This window comes from Tenrec ecaudatus, chromosome 14 (genome assembly GCF_050624435.1).
Source record: "Tenrec ecaudatus isolate mTenEca1 chromosome 14, mTenEca1.hap1, whole genome shotgun sequence".
NCBI classification, from domain to species: Eukaryota; Metazoa; Chordata; class Mammalia; order Afrosoricida; family Tenrecidae; genus Tenrec; species Tenrec ecaudatus.
The window spans coordinates 80,307,548-80,313,623 of NC_134543.1; the positions used below are offsets into that span (position 1 = coordinate 80,307,548).

At 37.5% G+C, this 6,076-nt stretch overlaps 1 non-coding gene across 1 annotated transcript; it reads right to left on the bottom strand.

Moving 5' to 3' along the window:
• Positions 1 to 5,710: 5,710 nt before the first annotated feature.
• Positions 5,711 to 5,844, bottom strand: LOC142427159 (small nucleolar RNA SNORA33). The gene has a single exon (XR_012779973.1). It is a non-coding gene; the product is annotated as a small nucleolar RNA SNORA33 (small nucleolar RNA).
• Positions 5,845 to 6,076: the final 232 nt, after the last annotated feature.

Consider the following 6,076-nt stretch of genomic DNA (forward strand, 5'->3'; position numbering starts at 1 on the left):
GATACCTTAGAGAAGAAACTCTCTCTCTCTCATCTCTGTTTCTTTCATTTTCTTGCTGGACATGTGCGCCTACAGGTTCCCACTGGTAGATGAGCACTGGCGACACAATGAATCTATAATGGGGCCTTGGTACAAAGAATATAATTATTAAGTACGATTCACAGTTTCTATGTCAGTGCAGGTGTAGCTGACTGATAGTTAATCATTACTAGTAATGGCCCAACAAGCAGCAAGCTTGTTATAAAAAAAATCTAAATAGTATATGTACAGACAGCGCTAGACGGGAGCCTTGAAAACAATTATTGTAGCTATAAACCAAAGGAGCAGTGTCCCTGTACAGAGAGGGTAATGAAATATTGATTAGACACTGACTTTGGCTCTGTTGCAGATGTGAAGTACAACTTCATCAACAAATGATCCTAAGACATAAAGGACATGGTGTGTTCAGTGAGTTTAGAAAACGAAGCTCACCACATCTGTCGTGTATTTGAACAGCATTTTGCAATCAGCTACCAACGTTGAAGACAAGAAAGTATCACTTTATCTCACTCAATTACCAGAATTTTAAAATGCAGACCATACTCTTTGGAGAGTTTTCAAAGGATCGAGTAAGATGATTTGAGTTATTAATATCTATCCATCATGTTTCAACATTTTCAGTAGATACAAAAATGAATCAAACAGAGTTCTTGCCTTCAAGTACCTTGTACTAGGAAGTTAAAAAAGTATTGGGGGGGGGGGAGAATCCATTATGTTTTAATTTTCCCACACTGTAGAGAGTATGGGTGCAATTACATCTATTACAAAACAGCCTGTAAAATAAATGATGTAACGGGGCACTACACAAAGGTTTTTGCCTCTTTTTTTGGTAAAAGGCCAAATAGAAAATATTTTCGTTTTCACAGTCCAAATAGCCTCTCTTATGATTTTTCAAAACAACCACAGACAATAGATAAATGAATGAGCATGGCTGCATTCCAAGAGAACTTTATTAAAAATATGTGTTTTACCAGAGTTGGCCTCTGGGCTATACTCTGCCTATCTAGGGGTTCAAGGAAAAGATACAATGTGAAAATAATTTTCACATTATAAAGCTCTGTTCAAACATATGTTTATTACTTTTTGAGCATGATCCTATGCTGGAAGATTAACACTTAGTTACTCATTGGGCTATGATCTTCAAGGTTCACAGTTTGGAATTGCCAGCCAGCTCCTCAGGAGAAAGATGGGGTTGTTCCCTCCTGTAAATAGTTACTTACAGTCTCAGAAAACCCCAAGGGCAGTTCTAGACTTTCCTATTGCACAGCTATGAGTCAGCATTGCCTTAATGACAGTGAGTTTGGTTTGGCTTTAGAATAGGCCCTAACTGGTGATAGGCCACAACAAAGCAATTTGTGGTCAGGTAAATCAAGAGAACTTCATCACAGTTATTAAGAAGAATAAACTCTCTCTTCCCCACACCCCACCCCCTCCCCCCACATTCTTTTTACCCTCATGATATCTCTACTCCCATTACTGTGCCTGAGGGGCTTATCGGTCCTGAATTCTGTGTGTTATCTGTAACAGCGCACATGCTCTGGCCTAGCTGGATTTGGAAGGTAGAACTGAGGTCATGATAGTGGGGGGAGAAGCATGAAAGAACTAGAGGAAAGCTGTGTGTTCCATCGGTGCTGTGCTGTACCATGACTGTCTCATTCTTGCCTATGACCCTTTTGTGAGGGCATGTCCAATTGTCTATAGATAGGCTTTGGGTCTCCACTCCAACCCCCATCATTTGCATCAGTGTATTTGTTTGTTTGGGGGTCTTCTGATGCCTGATACCTGATCCTGTTGACACCTCATGATCATACAGGCTGGTGTGCTTCTTCCATGTGGGCTTTGTTGCTTCTCTGCTAGATGGCTGCTTCTTTAACTTCAAGTTTTTAAGACCCCAGACATTATATCTTTTAATGTTCGGGTACCATTAGCTTTCTTCTTCACATGTTCTTATGCATCCATTTTGACTTCAGCGAAATGCTAGGTTACTAGAAAAAATATTCTTGCATTGAGGGAGTACTTGAGTAGAGACCTAATGCCTGTTTGCTACCTTAATGCTAACACTTAAATATATGTACATAGACCTATATATTGATCATTTTATATTCATGTATTTAGATACAGTATGTGCATGCCTATATTTATACCTCTGTATATGTCTTTTGCCTCCTAATTCCTTCCTGTATTTCCCCAAGGGGATGAACATCAGAAATGTGTGTGAAGGGAGACAGCAGAGGGTGTAAGATATGAAAATAATAATAATTTATAATTTATCAAGGGTTCATGAGGGTGGGAGGGAGGGGGAGCAAGGCAGAAAAGAAGAGCTGATACCAAGGGCTCAAGCAGAAAGAAAATGATTTGGAAATGATGATGACAACATATGTACTAATGTGCTTGATATAATTGATGTATGGACTGTTATAAAAGCTGTAAGAGCTCCAGTAAAATTATTTATATTAATTAAAAAAAAGAATAACCTACCCTTATCCTTTGCTTACCGGTAAGGGAAAAATACGTAACGAATACCTCATAGTTCTTTTATTTTGCAAAGTACTTTTGGGCCTAAAAGCTTAGTAAAATTAAGTTCATCTTTGTGACTTCTTCCTGATGAGATGGGGAGTTTATTCTAATTTCAGACTTAATATGAGAGCTACTCTTGCCTCCCTACACCTCTACATTCTTTTATGAGCCTGGAGCCCCAAACCTTCTTGGTGGTTAAGTCAAGGGTCAAGGGTTTTGAAAGCACAGTTATCTTCACCCCAGATTGGCAAGTCTTTCGATTTTCTAACTGCTTTATTTCTCTTCTTATTACAAGCCCATCCAAGTATGCCCGTCTTCAAAATGAAATTGCCATTTTTCTCAAAGAGCTCAGCAAGAAGGTCTTTTGTCTCTCAAATTTGGAGCCAAGAAGATTGCTTTTAACTGGTCACTGGAACACTATATTATATCATGAGACTGAATAGCCTCGGGTTTTGGGACTTGGGTTTGCCCACCAGTCTTTAGTCTCTGTTCCAATCTGTTCCTTAGCACAGTGTCCTCCGACTTGGCTCCTTGAACCACAAATCTATTCATCTTAACAGCATACATTATCATGACAACTATTTCCTGTAACATATGCAGAGTGGAAAGGCAAAAATGTTAGCAAATGTTTTACTCCATAGTGAAACTCATTACCGCACAAGTGGCTTCAAGTGCGGTTATGGACGTTTTTACCCAGTTATAATCAGTTAGCATTATTATTTAATTGCTCCTGTCCCTTTAGAAACAACGCATTTGAAACTATGATTATTGCTATTATATAAAACAACAAAGGCTTTCCAGGGAATTCACATGTGAACAGTAATAGAAACTTTCATTGCTGTATTAATTATCCCTGTGCAACAAATCTTGTTTTAAACTTTTTATTGTGAATTAGGTGAAAGTGTATGGACCAGATCATCGTGTTACACTCAATAATTTCACACACGTTCGTCTCAATTCTTCCCTTGCTAAGCCCACATGGTACCATTCCATAGCCCCCTTTCTTTCCTGTATTTCCTGCTTCAATTCCTCTTCTTTCCCTAACTCTCTGCACTTTGTTCTTGGGTGAATGCTCCCCTTTGATTCCAAATGGCTGATTATTCTAACATGGGCTTGAGTTCAGTCCCAAATCAGAACTGTGAGCAGAGGCTAGAGTCTGGGATGTCTCACCTGTCTGTACCTGACCAATAAGCCTGATTTCTTTTATGCTGTTGAGTTTTATTCCACCCATTCACTCACTTTACCCAGTAACTTCTGATTTGATAGTTGTCAAGAGATTGTGTCGTGGGAGCCAGGCACCATGTAGTTCTGGTCTCAGGGTTGTGGAGACTGCTATTTGCATTAGTTAACTAGACTAATTGTTTCTAGGTGTCTTCTGATTTTCATCATCCATCTGTCCTGTGGATGGGGCGAGACCTTAGATGGCTGCTCATAACCTTGTAAATCGGAGTTGCTGCTCCTCAAGGTAGGATGTAGAACATTGTTTTTGTGACATCGGTTATCCCAATTGCCGTAGTTAAGCCACGTTCAGCCTTGTTCCTCTAGTACCACATTATGGCGTATTCTCCACACATCTTTTAAAAATTGATTCTAATTTCATTCTTCTTTCAATAATTAAAAATCAAACACCTCTTACCTAATATAGAATGAAATCCAGCAATCCATTTTACTCAGTGATTTTTCACCATTATCTACCATTATTTTAAGGATTTTCTTTCTGCCAGATGGCAAGGTGAAGTTCTGTAATTCATACCTCATACCTTGACATTCCAATTCTGTAGAGAAAATTCAATGCCTGCTCTCATATCAGTAACTGATTATATCTTCTAGTGGGTAGGGACCAGAACTATTTAATTTTCTATGTGCAGCACTCAGATAACAACAAGTTCAGGGATTCTCCAAGCACATATATTTGCAGGATGATAAATAGCCAAATATCTAGTAGAGTGAAAAAATATCAATTTTATTCTATCTTAAATTGAGAATGAGAAAAAATTAGTAGAAGATGTCTGGGTGCTTGTTTTGCCCCTGAAGCAGGATGACTCTTCCTACCTGCACTGATAATAAAGAAGTAATCATGAGGCATCATCCGGGCAGGTGCGCTGTGCTGACATGGGAACTTGAACTCAGGCTACAACGAACATCTCCTGCTCTGGTATAGGAATACTGAACTTCCTAATGGGAAGGTAGAGTTCAAAGGCTGTTGGAAGAGTTTCAAATCTCAGTGAATGAGCCACACTTAAGCGAATGGTACCCTCACTCTCACTGTAAAAACTAAAGAATTCTCTGAATTATTAAACTTGGGACTGTGGGCATGTCAGCTAGTTCCTGATGGCAGAACCACTCCAAATGCATGTGATGTGAGAAACAACTGAAGCGGCAGGTCTGGCGAGAGGGATCTTAGTTGGGAGGGAAGGCATGCCTAGAGGTCTTTGTTCTATAATTTATAGCATGGAGAAAGATTTATTTCCCTCCTTTGGTTTGAGTTTCACATTTTCCTCTGTTGTATCTGCTTGTCTTCCTTTATATCAGGATTTTCACATTTGTTGAATATCTCCAAGTGAAAAAACAATGTAGGAATAGAATTTTTATCCTTATAAAACAATAGATTTTTTTAAATAAGAAAAATAGTCAAATATGTATTTGCTAATAATTTTTCATACTTGAGGTCAATAATTATTTATATTAGGACGGTGATAAATGGTACAGTACAATTTTCCAGACATGTCATCCAACTGAGAATTTTTATCATAATGCCACAAATATACATATAAAATGACTGTATTGCATTTTTATAATTGAATAGTTCGTAGTAAACAATAAATTTAATAATTTTAAGTTCCATAAATACTGATTAAGCCTATTACTATGAAGGACACTGAATACAAGTTAGGTCCAATCTTTAGCGAGATTACACTCAATGTATGAGAGTTCTAATTGCTCTCTCTTCTCACCAATGCTTGGTATTGTCAGTCTTTTTAATTGTAAATATTCTAAAAGGTATTTAGAAGTATCACATTACTCTTTTAATTTGTAATTTATCTAGTAGCTATTGATGATGAGCATTTCTTCAAGTCCTTATGCTTTTGTTATGTATCTTCTTTGCTTTGCCTGAATCATTGAGTTATTTTAAATATTGGATTGTTTCTTTTTTTAATGTTGTCACTTTCAGGGACCTTCATGATTTCAATTATCCTTAAGGCTCATAACATGGCTTTACTGCTATTGCCAGCTTTTTCTGAATTTCTGCAGCACCACATACAAGTTAGCAGAATCAATGGCTGGCTTGGATTGTTTCTCATTATTGAGTTTTATGTCTTATGGATATAAATCCTATGTGAAGATATGTGATTTTAAATTATTTTTTCTCCAAAACATATTTCCACCTCTTACTGGTGGTCTTTAAAGGCCAAAGTCCTAAATATTTATGAAGTGCTTTTATTTAAGTTTGAGGAATTCTCAACATGAAGTTGTTCATAATGTCCTTTTATTATTTTCCTATGGGATGATAGATTGATGC